At 45.0% G+C, this 14,743-nt stretch overlaps 1 protein-coding gene across 2 annotated transcripts in view; it reads left to right on the top strand.

Moving 5' to 3' along the window:
- COL24A1 (collagen type XXIV alpha 1 chain) overlaps positions 1 to 14,743 on the top strand; it is a 321,301-nt gene that overhangs the window by 161,864 nt on the left and 144,694 nt on the right. The gene's annotated exons all lie outside the window — the stretch shown is intronic.

The raw sequence follows: 14,743 nt of genomic DNA on the forward strand, positions 1-14,743 counted from the left end.
ATGTAAGTGTCAGAGTAGGATAATTCCTCTTACTTCTCATCCAACTTACGTTTTAAGCTAATCATCTAAGAAGTTCAGCCAAAGTAGGTGGAGACCTTGTGCTGATATCCCCCTGGTCACCTTCGATTATTGCCAAGAGGCTCGTGCCAAAGTGCAGAACGTGGAAACCGCGCTGCGCGGCAGCGGCGGTGCAGGGAGGACAGCACGGCTGCCTTTTTCTCCTCGCGCTTCCCATCACATGACATAAGTGTTGAGCAGATATTCCGCGCATATTCTTTCACTCATTGCCAGACCTTTCCAAGGCAAACGTTCATTCCGAACTTTTATTTTATGACTACATGTATGAGCCAAAGGAGTTAGAGTCAAATAGTTGTCAAGGAAATTTCAGAGACTGAAATCCCTATTTAGTTACTGAGCAGACCGTTCAGGTCTCTTTTAGGAAACCTGTATATCCAGATGTGATGCATCTGAAGGAGAGGAACTGTGATACCAAAATAAGCTGTTATCCACTCAGGCACCTCTAAAATCGTGACTCGCTTGTCTGTATTCTCCATTTGACTGGCTATGTCAAGTCTTCCACTGTATTCATAATACCTGTCATGTATTATATTCTTAAATAATGCTTGTTGACTAAATAAGTGAATTAATTTATTATATGGCACTTCTATACTTTTTAAAGTGTGAATGAATGCAGACTTCGTATATAATTATCTTTTCCGTCACCAGTGTTTATAGATTATCTTTAATTTTCAGAAAAGTTAATGAAGCTTGTTATGTGCATTCTTGGTTTCAAAGACTCAGTAGATAGCATAGGTGAAAATCATTGCTTTTATTTACTTATATTCCTACCTCATTCCAGAAAAAATAAAGTGTGAGAGAGCTCTCTGTTGCATATGTTCATTAGCAGGTATGATTTATCATAATCTCTGTGCTACATCATTTCCTCACTCGGTTTATTTGAATTTCTTAGGCACTGGTTATTGCTATAGCGAAACTGTCTACATATAATATAAGCACATTTTACTTGAATGAGAAGTAGGCCTAAAGAATTTTCTGTGTAGGAAGTCAAATATGCTGGAAAACAATTAAGTTTTTTTTTTGTTTTGTTTGTTTGTTTGTTTGTTTTTGCTGGCAAAGGGTCCTCAGTCTTTGGTGAGCTCCAAACACATCATTGTCAGCCTGTCAAGAAAAGATTTATCACTCGGTAGAAAGGGAAAGGGGTAGATAGCTCAGTTCAGATGCTTTCCTAGAAGGTTCCCAATAGGCGGGACTTGGGACAAATCGTAGGTGATATTCTCTTATACTTGAGATCTGGAGCCCAAACCCCCGAACCACACACATGCAGGGAGCAGTCTCCTCCCTTTCAGCGGAGCGGGGAGAAACATGCTGTTTATCCTAAGGACGGTGACGGTCAAGCACTGAAAGTAGGTTCAGCGTCTGCACCTCAGCAGCCACGGCACCAAGTGTGACAGTGACACCCTGTGTCCTCACACGTGAGGTCATTGAGTACAGGTAGAAATTGCCTGTGTTCTTCCAGAATCCCAGGCTTTGGTTAAGAAGACTCTTCCTTTGTTATTAATTTAGACATATTCTATTTTAGTCTGATGTCCAGCCTTTTCAAGAAAGAGATCATTAGAGTTCCCTGGTGGCTCGGCAAGTCAAGGACCCAGCATTGTCACTGGTGTGGGTTGGGTCCCTGCTGTGGCATGGGTTTAATCCCTGGCATGGAAACTTCCACATGCTATGGGTATGGCCAAAAAAAAAAAAAAAACACGCACACACACACACAAAACAAACAAACAAACAAAAAAAAGAATGATGATCACTTTTACAGGCAAATAACAGCTGTGCATTTATGTGTTTATTCTACTCTCAACATCTGTATCTGGACTCACTGACACTTTGCAGCGGACTGAGGGCTACAATTAGTGAAAAGCTGCAGCAGAAACTGGATGTTCCAGAGGCAGGCTGCAGAGATTGCATTTTGCTACAGGGAATTTATTAGGAAGCAACACTTGTGGAAAGAGAAAGCAGCAGCAGGATTGGGTGTAAGGAAAAGTCAAACTGATTCTGAGTCTCAACCATCCTTTTTAGGAAGCTGTGAATCCTTTATAACAATCCTGCTGGGCTGAATAACTGGACTTTTATCCTCTAATTGAAGCAGTCACTAAATTGAGGCCACCCTGGGAAGGGTGTGTCTTGGGTCAGGAGGCCTTCTAGTGCGGAGGCCAACCGCAGAGCCCGTGGCAGCCTGGACGATGCAGGCTTGCCTGCGGGAAGGTGCGGTGGCTCCCCCTGGTGTTCACCGCAGTTTACCCCGGGGTCAGCGGCCCTCAAGCTTCGTATCCTTTCGGGGCGATGCTCCTCTGGGATTCCGGGGGCTGGTCTTCCCGGGGCGAGCTTAGAGGATTAGTGGTGCGGATGACAGCCCTGCACTGCAGGACCGCAAAGGAGGCCCGTCTGCTCCTCTTCCTGATGAGCCGGATGAACTTGCTGTACTGACATGGTGCCTGCGTGGGGGACGTGTAATGCTCAGGGAGCAGCCGCAGCTTAGAGCGCAGAAGGACTCCCCCTGTCACCTGGTAAAATGTGGCATCTTAGGAACCAGGACCGTCACCTGCAGGACTTGGACCCTGTGGGAGCAGAAAGTACAGGGAACTCCACGGAGACAGTAGGGGTTGTGGGAAAGAGGGTAGAGCCTGCTTTTGGCCCCTTGGTTCTGAGACCAGTGAGTATTTCCTGATGGAGATATAGTGTCATGTAAACGTCCTTGATTTGATGTCTATACTTTTGATCCCGTAGAGTGACACTTTATCCCATAAGCTGTCGTCTTCTGGGTGGCCCTCCGGTAGCAACTTTACCAGGCCATTCCAGTCTCTGTCAGGCGGGAAGCTCCCTGCTGTCGTGTATCCACTGGTAGACCCCGTGTGCCCAGGCCGCTTCCACACCTTATCTGCTGTCAAACGAGTCCTTTGCTCTGACGCATCCTGAGGCTCCCGTGGGAGGAGGAGATCCTTGGTTGGCGCGGGACACCGCTGCCCTTGAGGGCGGGGAAGCAGCCTGTTCCCAGAGTGTGTGTCCTCTCAGCTAGAGCGCGTCTTCGGCCCTTCCAGGGTGAACCTGTCCCCAGCTTCTCTAGCAGCCTAGGCTCTGCCCAAGGCTCTCTGATCGCCTAGGCTCTGCCGAGTCCCATGGTCCAGGTGGCAGGGGTGAGTCCCTCCCAGCTCGGAGCCGCCGCAGGAGTCTGCACCGTCTCCCGAGCTCCTTGCCAGGCTGGTAAGTCCCATCTCTGGAAAGAACTTCCAAATTAATAAAGGCTTCCGGATCTAATTATATCTTGTGTTTTCACCCTCCGTTTGGCCCCCTTGATGAAGCACCTGTGGAAGCACCCCATGTGTATGCTCGCAGCTCCAAGCAGTGTGTCTTGGCTGGATCTTTATTCCTTTGGGACATTGTCCCTTCTCCCTGTATCAAGGATACCAAGTTCCCAGATGAGTCATGCTGCGCCTTACCCCCAGTTATTGCATAACGGCCAGAAGAGTGGACATGGCAGACCCTAACCAGGGCGTGTGTTCTCTTACAGAGGAGAGTGCTGACGGTGAAAAGGAGGGCAGACCCTTCTGTAAGCATAGAGACGTCAGAGGAGCCTGGTGGGTCCATCTTTTTTCCCCTGACTTTGGCCTAACAGACGTGCCCTGGCTAGGGATATGACCTTCTCTGGCGTTTGGTCACGCTGACTGTTCAATGCTGGGCTTTGCTCAGTTTCGCTGTCCTTCCACTGGGGGAGTTTAGAGCTAAAATGACCCTTTGGGGAGCCCCAGGACTTCCTGTGTGGCTCACAACCCTTTGGGGAGCCCTGGAGCATAGCTGGCTGGCCCATTAGAATAGAGCCATCCTGGGCAATAACGGCCAGCTTGTTATACCCTCCCTGTAATCAGTCTTTGAATGTAAGCCTCTTGGGGTCACAAGGGAAAAAACAGCATCAGACAAGGCGTCATCCTGGCTTCACAGAGGTTGGAGGGAGACGAGTAAACCTAGCATCACATCTTCTTGCTGGTGCAGGATGAGGCGCAGTGAGCTGAAGACCTTACTCCAAGTCACGCCGTCAAAGCACGTCGTAGCTTTTACAGATTTTGTTTGAAAACAGAAGTGGAGTGATCCGAAGATTCGCTCTTGTCGCGTCATAAAATTACCCTCAAGTGAAAAGGTCTGAAGAGGCGTGGATGATAAACAGACAGACAGCATCCTCCCGTTCACAGCACACTGGCTGTTTAGACAGCTCCCTAAGTGGTCTTTTTCCCAGCCTGTGCTTGGGTATTGGTCTCGGCCTGTTCCTTTTCTCAGTATGTGTGCGCTCTTGGTGACTCCTATACCATCTATTTGCTGATGATTCACAGGTATTTTTTTTTTACTCTCTAGATCCGCTTACACAATTGTTTAGTGAATATTCCTACCAGAATGTCTCGTAGGTATCTCATACTGATCAGATCTAAAAAGGAATTCCTCTTTCTCACCAAGATGCGTTATACACAGTTTCTTTCCGCTCTTCTGCATCTTCCCCTTATCCTTCTAGACTTACAGCGTCTTGCCATCGTCTTCCTGGGCAAATGCACAGGGACCGGAGGTGGAGAAGCGGACAGCCGTCACCCTGGGCTTGAAGCTGCTTTCTCATGCCTGTTTATCCTGCCCACCAAGGTCGCACTAGATTGAGCCACGAAAAGTTGCCATTTTTAACGTAAAAATTAGTCAGATGTTAGCAATTACATATAGTATGACCAATTACTGCTTTTGTTGTGGTAAGACGACTTCCAAAATTATCTTATTATTAAATAGAGAGTAAACACCCTAACGCTAATGCAGATGTTAAAGTTAATAGGTTTCCAAGATAAAACAGAACAATCTGAGGGAATTAGCTTTGTGTATCATGTAGTCAGGTTAGCTTGAGCAGTCTGGGAGTCTGAGAGTCTTTATCCTGTAAGTCATTTCTACGTCGAAAAGAAAATTTGGAGCAATACAGAGAAGTTCTAACCACGGTCAAGGCACAATGATTTTTTTAAAGATAATTGTCAAGTCTAAGAGCTTTGTATAAAAAATTTTTTCAACATTTTAGCTTCAAGTAGGAAATATTCTAACTTTATATCAATCTTTAGTGAATAAATAGATTGTGGTTAATTTTAAAAATAGAACCTGAGTGTTTCAGAGTTTTTACTGACTTTGGGGGAAAAATAATAGTATTTTTTTCAAGTCTAACAAGTGATTTATTACACATAAGGCTTTTTGGCCTTCCAGATTTCCACTTTAGCTGACAAAATCTTTAAATAGACTATTACATACCCCATTTGCGAAAAGTGAAATGTTTTCAATTATTGTTGAGTTCTCTCGCTCTGGGGACTTGGCATGGCGTGTTCTAGCTAAAATCTTTGGAATTCTCTTCAGTGTGTGTTAGATGTGAAATTGGTTTTTCGAAACATTTTTAAATGGAAATCTTAGTCCAAAAGGTATAAATTGCTGATAATTCTTGTCAGTGAAAACTGAGGCTTCCATGGCTAGTTTGTATTTCCCTTAAATACTCAACAGAAATGCTTTGGGTTTTGTGGCCGTACAGTGTCTGTCCCAGATACTCAGCTCTGACTGCACAGGTGAAAGCAGCCAGAGATGGCACGTAGACAAATGGGCACAGCTGTGTCCAGTGAAACTTTATTTACAAAATCAGGAAGCCAGCCCTTGGGGTCATGTTTGCTGACTTCTGCTTCATCTGCTATTCTGTAGTAATTTATCTTATGGCAATTTTTTTGTCTATATTTTGGTTATCAGTTGACTAGTATAGTATCTCATACATGCCATGTAATCAATAACTAAAGAAAGAAGAATGAAATCTTATGCATTTCTCTTTGGGAAAATGTGCGTCGCCTTGATACCATTCAGAATGTCTGTGCAGAAGTGTGTGACCTGAAAATAGGTGTGAGGAGGGAGTCCCTGTTATGCTCAGTGCGTTACAGACCCGACCAGGATCCATGAGGACTCGGGTTTGATCCTGGCCTCGCTCAGTGGGTTACAGACCTGACCGGGATCCATGAGGGTGCGGGTTCAATCCCTGGCCTCGCTCAGTGGGTCGGGGATCTGGTGTTGCTGTGAGCTGTGGTGTAGGTCGCAGACGTGGCTCAGATCTAGCATTGCGGTGGCTCCGATTCAACCCTCAGCCCAGGAACCTCCATATGCCATGGGTGTGGCCCTAAAAAGCAAAAAAAAAAAAAAAAAAAAAAGTAAGGAACTAAAGAAAACTATTGGGAGGAATCACGGTCTTGATGAAACAGCAGATCAAGCCACGAATAAAAGTGAGTCGCTTTGATGGTTTTGAAGTACGTCTGCAAATCGGTCGATGGTCCTCTTTCCGAAAGATTTTGTCCTAATTGACTCTGAGTGCGGAGGACTTAGGGACTCACTGCTGATGAGCAGGGTATGGGGACGCGACAGTGTGTGACCGGGTTAAAAAGACGTTGCAGCTTCTTCCTCTCTCTCCCCCTGCCCCCCGCCCATCTGTCCCCACTCATCTCCTCCCTCCCTCTCTCTCGACTCCTTCTCTCTGCCATGTGCTCAGCCCCGTGGAGGCCTGCACAGTGCGAAATCGAGGCCTCCTGCAGCAGCCAGACAAGCACCGATGCCTCCAGCTAACAGGCTTCTTGGAAATGGATTCTATAGCCTCACTCAAGCCGTCAGGGGACTGCAGCTCATGTCAAATCTTGAACCTCCTGAAAAACTTTGAGACAGTACCACCCAGCTCTGTTGCTCCCGAATTCCTGACTGACAGAAACCGTGAGATAATAAGTGTTTATTGTTTTAAGCCACTGACTTTGGGGTAATTTGTTTTGAAGAAATAGATAAATAATACAATAGTATAAAATATTTCAAGAGTATGTTGGAAGGAATAGACATGGAAGCCATCCATTTACGTATCTGAGGGTCCATAGATCAGTGATATGGATAAATTACGCCCGTTTCCATTTGCACATACCTTGTACCTGAGCACTTCGAGACGGCCCCACTTTTCTGTCCCTGGCTCTCCTTTGCATATGTGGCACCTAAGGTTTCCTGGGTGAAAATGAGAACAGTGCTTCTGCCATAAAGAAGAGAGGCTTATGGGGCCGCCTCCCCCCGCCACCTCTGCGGTGTATCTGTCACTCACAGACCCGACCAGGCAGCTCTAGCCTGGCTGCGACCTAGACCTGCCGGTGGATGAAACCTGCCAGGGTCTTCTCCGTGCTCTCTGATACAAGCGTGGTGGTTCTCAGCTCTCTCAGGGAAGATAAATTAGGCCGTAACAGTAGCCTGTTTAAAAAAAAAAACAGCAGAAGAAAAGTAGGTTTTGAGTATAATTTCCTTCTATGCGGAAGAATGGTTTTCTGTTTTAGGTGAGTTTCTTTTATTTGGCCGACAGAGCAAAAATTAGATTGCAAATGAAATAATTTTTCGAGCGATGTCCTCAAGCAGTTACTGTGCCTCTTCCTTTCTGCTGCCAAACTCTTGAAAGAATAAAAGACATACATTTTTACCACTTTCTCCTCCCTCTTACTCTCTCTGGCAAAACCGTGTTCCGACGCACCAGAGCTACTGACCTTGTTCACACAGCCTGCCGCCAGCCTTCTCAGCGCCAGATCCGGGACTTCGTCTCCGGGTTCATCCTCTTCAGCCCCTGCCCGTAGGACTGATTTTCCCCCCCGCAGGCTGTCCCGGCTTCAGCTTTCTTTGCACATCCCTGGCTCTCCTCCGCTCTGACTCGTCCTTTTGTTTCTCCTTTTCTCTCTTGCTCCCGAAGAATCTTCATGAAGACGCTCTCCTTTTTCTTTTCAGTTACGACTGTGTGTATAGTATCGTTCATGTGGTTCTGGCAGTTGATTTTTCTGTGGACTCACTAATGTTTCAGGATAGACTCTGGAAGAGCTGTAATTGCCCCATAGCTTAATTTGTCATCTTCTCCTCTGATGCTGGCTCTTCCCTTGAGCTGTTGTTTGTTTGAGTCATGATGCCGTTTTCATAAGCGTCATTACACTTAATCTGGAAGATTACAATGAATGGCTCTGGCTCTTCATATCATCGTCTGCTTTCCCCGTTTCCACACACTGAACACGATGTGGCTACATTCCTATCCATTCAGTAAAGATATAATCACATTCCTCCTTTATTCAAACCAACGGTGATTCTTCTGCAGACACCACAAACACCCGTGTTTCACTGAGCAATTAAACCATCAAATCACCGATGTAGCTACCCCAGTCTCTTTCCTGCACGTGCTCTGTTCTCTAGACAATCTGGATTTGCAAGTGTTTCATCATTTGCCACGTCCCACTTTCTGTTCAAATCCTTCCTCCTATGGTGAATACACTTCACCCGTTTATCCTGTCTGCGGTCAGCCACACCTCAAGTATGGTGGTCTCTATAAACCTTTTCCTTATGCTCTCAAGCAGATATAATCTCCTGCCTTTCCATGATGCAGGATTTTACCTTTTTCTCTCCCAACCTACAGAAAAGATGCTTCCCCCCGCCCAGCTTACGACATTATGAACTCCTCATTATATTTGCTAATCTTTGTATCCTCCACCACTCTTAGCACAGAGCTCATTACATGGACAAATACATACGCACTTAGTTTTACTTTCTTTTGATCATTTTGCATTTATTGGACAAGGTGATTTGTGACCTAAACCAGAAGTTGGTTCAGTGCATTTTATACCGTCATTTGCAAAATGATTTTTATGAGACTAACTTTTGAACAGGTCAATTCAGCTAGATAACACAAAGTTTTTCAATTTTATGTCAACACTTTGTCATTTTTAGAGCTGCACCGGCAGCATAAGGAGGGTCCCAGGCTAGGGATCCAATCAGAGTTATAGCTGCCGCCTACACCACAGCCACAGCGACGTGGGATCCGAGCCACGTCTGTGACCTACACCACAGCTCACAGCAATGCCGGATCCTTCACCCACTGAGTGAGGCCAGGGATCGAACCTGCAACCTCATGGTTCCTAGTCAGATTCGTTTCCACTGCGCCACGACAGGAACTCCCAGCACATATTGTAATTCACTGGACTTTTAGAACATTGATGGCTGTTACAAATAAACCTAAAATTTTTTGTAAGTTTAACATGATAAGAAGTTGTTTCTGCTTATGTTAATAGTCCAGTTCGATGTACCAGGTAGCTCTCACCTCCAAAATGTTTCAGAAGCCCAGGTTCCTTTTTTCTTGTGGCTCCACCATTTCTTAGAGCCTTTCGTACATGGGCTAGAAGAGAGTGAAGGAAAATTACCTGTTTCTCAGGGAAATAAATGCCGGATTTCGTCAATTTTAAAATTCAAATTGCATCAGTCACCTTAGGCCAAGTTTTGCTGTGGTAAGGAACAACCCTAAACTATCAGTGGGTTACACCAGCGAAGGTGTGTTTTACCTGCACTCTCCACCGTCGCTTGCCTGCTACTGTCTGCTGCATTCTAACGCCCAGGCTTTAGAAGAAACTCCTGTCTGGGACGTGACTGGTCTCATGGTAGAAGGCAAAAAGAAACACTTTTTGAAAATGGCACACATCATTTCCACACGATCTCGTTTTTATTTGGTCAAAGTAAGTTGCACAGAGAAGCCAGACGTGAGCGAGATGGAGAAGTAAACTTCCCCACGGACGCGGCAAAACCACGTGGCCAAGTCTGACGTCAAGAACAGGGATGTGCACGCCTTTCCCGGAAAGGAGCCGTGCGTGTGTTTAAGAACAACGCAGTGGACTACGCTTTTTGTCACATTTAATATTTTTCAAATAGGGCGTTTTTGCAGTCAGTGATAAATTACAATTACTTGGCAGGATCTTTTTTCTCTTTAGAGATACAGAAGTAATAGTGCATCTTACATTCAGTAGCATCCTAGATGCGGAGTTCCCTCCTGGCTCAGGTGAGGATCTGGTGTTCCTCGTGTGCAAAGATGCTCGGTATCTCTAATCATCAAGGAAATGCAGGTCGGAGCCACGGTGAGCAGAGGAGTTCCCACTGTGGTACAGTGGGCTAAGAGCCTGGCGGCCATGGCTTGGCTCACTGTGGAGGCGCAAGTCTGATCCACAGCCCACACGGTGGGTTAAAGGATCCAGCCCAGGAACCTCCATATGCCACAGGTAACAAAGAAAAAGAAAGAAGGGAAAAAAGCACACTGAGGTGTCACCTCTCGCTTGTTAGAATGGCTCTTATCAAGGAGACAAGAAATAACAAGCACAGCCGGGATGCAGAGAACAGGGATGCCTGTGCCGTTGCTGAGAACGTAAACGGGTGGAGCCGCTGTGGAAACGGTGTGGAGAGTCCTGGGAAATTGCACATAGACCTGCCACATGATTCCACTGCTAGGTATTGATCTGAAGAAAACAAAAACATGAATTCAGAATAGATGTGTGCCCGCATGTTCACTGAAGCCTTACTCACAGTGGCCAAGATAGGGAAGCAACCTTTTTAAGGGTCCACTGATGGCCGAATGGATAAAGATGTGGCGTGTGTATGCACGTGGAGTACTGCCCGGCCATGAAAAGGAACACATCTCGCTACTTGTGGCAGCGTGGATGAGTCTTGAGTGCCTTCTGCTCAGTTGAAAAAGCCAAAGACAAGTACCATACAACCTCGCTTATTTGTGGAACCTAAACAATTTTAAACCAAGTTTAGATACAGAGAGTAAATTGGTGATGGTCAGAGTCAGGGGGTGAGGCGTGGAAAATAGATGGAGAAAGTGAAAAAATACAAATTTTCAGTTATAAAATCAATAAGCCATGGGGATGTTATGTGCATGGAAGCTGTAGTTAATAATACTGTCTCACCTATCTGGAAGTTGCCAAGAGCGTAAATCTCAAATGTTCTCATCACAAGAAAAAAATTCTTGTGACTGTGTATGGAGAGGGGTATTAATTTTTAGTATATGTAGTATTTGGAAAATGGGATCACTGTGGGAAAAATATTTCAGATGGATCTCTACCTTATACCTTGTGAAAAGGTGGACCCCCAAATGGATGAAAGACCTACATAGAAAGTTAACACTGATAGAAAAGAATTCTCATTCCTTAAGGGCATAAAGGTAGAGAGAGGCTGCTTAAATAAGACTCAGAAAATGCAAAGTATGAGGAAAAAATGGTTGGCTGTTGCTGCATCAAAATGAACGATTTCTCTCAACGAAGGACATCCAAGTAATTTCGCAGGTGATAAATCACACAAAGGGATTTATAACATCTAAAACCAGCAGGGCGTTTATACCTTGAATGTACAGGAGTTCCTGAAAATTATCACAAAAAAATTTAACCTACCTCAAGAACAAAAGTTGGACAGAAGATAGGGATGGGAATTGCATAAACAAGGAGTTCCCGTTGTGGCGCAGTGGAAATGAATCCTACTAGGAACTATGAGGTTGCGGGTTTGATCCCTGGCCTCGCTCAGTGGGTTAAGGATCCGGCATTGCCCTGAGTTGTGGTGTAGGTCACAGACGTGGCTCCGATCTGGCCTTGCTGTGGCTGCAGCTCTGATTAGACCACTAGCCTGGGATCCTCCATATGCTGTGGGTCTGGCCCTAAAAAGCAAAAAAGAAAAAAAAAAATAGAAGGAAATTTCACAAAAAAGTCCAACAAGTATATGAAGTTCAAACTCATTAATTTCAGAAAAATGCAAATTAAAATCATCACTCTATACATAGACATAAGCCGTTATCCTAAAGTTGTGCATATCATTTCTATCTGTTTTATGCCATTGACAAATCAGACTATTATTATATGTATTTTAAAATCTTGCACTAAATGTTTTTAATGATGTAATCTTTTGAAAAGGATGTATGCTTTTTTCTCATTCAATATTATCTTAAAAGTTTTGTCCATATTAATATATAGAGATCTGTCTGATCCATGCATTTTAACTGCTGATGGGTTTTTCCACTGCGTGAATGAATTTCAATTTATCTGTTTCCATGTGATAATCCAAATGCTTCTACTTTTCTACTTAAATAATGCTGCAGTGGATGTTTTCTGTGTGTCTCCTAGTGCATGCACGCGAGAGCACACACTCGTGTGTACAGTTAGAAACCAAAGTGCTGGACTGTGGATTAAGTGCATCTGGTATTTCACTGTATACAGGAAATTGCTCTCCAAGGTGATATGCCAGTTTATACTCCTCCTGTGTATGGATTTTGTCCCCACCTTCTAGCCAAGACTTGTGGTCTTAGCAGATTTAGCATGTTTTGAAGTCCTGAAATAGTATAAGGGAACCATTTTAAGTCTCTTCTCCAGCGAAGTTTCATTCAAGACTCCCTGTGGACATAGATGTAAGCCTATGAACTGTCTTCTAGTAAGATCCCGTCTCTTCCACTTGTGCCCTTTTGACGGACTGCACCTTCTAATACGCACATCGGGGTGGCAACGTCAGACGCCCTGTTGGGAGCCAGCAGGTGTGAAGAAGAAAAATGATCAGAGATGAGACGAGCGATTGGTAGGACCGTGGTAAACTCAACGGTGCTTCTGGGTTTCCAGTCCCTCCCAGTTCTGAATATTTGAAATCGCTAGCCTACACCATAATAGTCATCCGAAGCCCAGCATCTTAGAAATCTTTATATAGGAAGTGTTTCTACGTAAAATCTCCACGTTTGTAAGTCTTAGCACCTTATTTAGCGTATTAAATTAGTCAGTCTGAGCTGTGGGTCAAGCAGCGTACTTTTGTAGGTAATGCTGCTTGGGTGTGTGCGTGGTTGATGTTGTGACAAGCCAGTGGACCTACTCCATTCACTGGCCTGGGTTTTATGTGTGAGGAAAATGTGTATTTTTCCTGAATTAAGACCAGTCTGTGTTCATGTTCTGTTGTTTTGCTTACTGTCTCACATGAGAGTGCTGGGTCCTTGTTTCTGCTGAGATTTGATTAACTGAGCATTGATCACTGATTGTTTCAGAGTTGTTTATTCTCCTAAATTTACATAGCCATAGAAATAAATTATGAGATCACTTCAACTGGTTATAACCACCAGTAGTAGCATAGTGCTTAGGAATATAGATCAGTACTGTCTAGTGGAAGTATAATGCAAGTCACAAATGTAATTTAAAATTTTCCGGAAGCCATATAAAAGGTTTTCTTTAAATGATGAGATTGATTATAGTACTATTTCAGGTAAATTAATTTATCCAAAACATCATCATTTTTATGTGTAATTGTGTAAACAGTCATTAAGTAGATATTTTGCACTATTTTCACAGTAGATCTTCAAACATGGTATGTCTTCTATGTTTAAAACACATGTCAGTTTGGACTACACACATTTCAAGTGCTTAATAGCCGCTTCAGCTCTCCTACGTTAGAAAGGTTCTTAGCTCCTTTGCTTCGTCTGTTAAAGGAAATCATGATGCTACACCAGCTTTGTCTTTTGTGAGGGTCAAACGAGACGGAGAAGGTGTTTAATGTTTGTCAGTGTCTCTGCAGCCACTAGACGGTAGATAGATGTGCACGAGGACATAGCTAAATGGGCATAAACTCAGGCTCCCACACATGAACTTCGGTTAGCTTCAACACAGCAAGCCGTTTTTTCCTGATTCAGGTGCCTTTTACACGCTAATACATACTATTACACGATAATCTATTTAAGCGGGCTCTTGCCTGCCTGGTAGTTTTGAAAAAAAAAAAAGTTTCATACATTTTTAAATCAAAAGAGAAAATACCTTCAGGAGTTCCCGTTGTGGCTCAGTGGGTTAGGAACCCCATACCGTCTCTCTGAGGATGTGGGTTTGATCCCTGGCCTTGCTCCATGGGTTAAGAATCCAGCATTGCCTCGAGGTGTGGTGTAGGTTGTAGGTGTGGCTCAGATCCGGCGATGCTGTGGCTGTGCTGCAGGCTGGCGGCTGCAGCTCTCATTCGGCCCCTGGCCTGGGGACCTCTGTAGAGTCACCGTTCCTAACTGCGTGGCCCTAAGAAGAAAAAACCCACCTGCATAGTTGAAGACAGTAGGGGGGAGGATTATACTCTTGCTGTAGAGCTTGTTCTGTGTTCCTCCTTCTGCTTGAAGTTGGTTCCGTAGAGACAAAGGTGGATGGACCCAGAGCCTTGTTCGTTCTGAAACCTGTTGACTGCCTTCCTTCCCGTCCGCCAGGTTCATTCCTGACCCACGCTTGCTCCTCTGTCTAGAACTCCCTCCCTCCTTCCTGCCCCGGGCCAGCCGGCCTCTGCTGCTTCTCCAGCTGAACAGCGGAAGCGTCTGTCTCAGATTTTCTCTCGTCGTCTTTCTTACCCTGGGTCTCACCTTTTATTCTCCACCTCAGCATCACCCTTGTCTCCTGTGTGGACCCATATCATAATTTCTAATTATTCGCTCTTTAATTTAGTTGTTTTGTTGGTTACAGGCTTTTTGCCTCATCAGGGCAGGGCCTCGGTCTCCCTTGCTTACTAATGAAATCTCAGCAACCAGATGGTTCATGGCACAAAGTAGGCACCAGGTAGTTTTATTTATTTATTCATTTATTTTTTTGTCTTTTTGCCATTTCTTGGGCCACTCCCGCGGCATATGGGAGGTTCCCAGGCTAGGGGTCTAATCGGAGCTGTAGCCGCCAGCCTACACCAGAGCCACAGCAACGTGGGATCTGAGCCGAGTCTGCCACCTACACCACAGCTCACAGCCACGCCAGATCCTTAACCCATTGAGCAAGGCCGGGGATCAAACCCGCAACCTCATGATTCCTAGTCGGATTCGTTAACCACTGTGCCACAACGG

The sequence above is a fragment of the Phacochoerus africanus genome, chromosome 6 (genome assembly GCF_016906955.1).
Source record: "Phacochoerus africanus isolate WHEZ1 chromosome 6, ROS_Pafr_v1, whole genome shotgun sequence".
In the NCBI taxonomy this organism is placed as follows: Eukaryota; Metazoa; Chordata; class Mammalia; order Artiodactyla; family Suidae; genus Phacochoerus; species Phacochoerus africanus.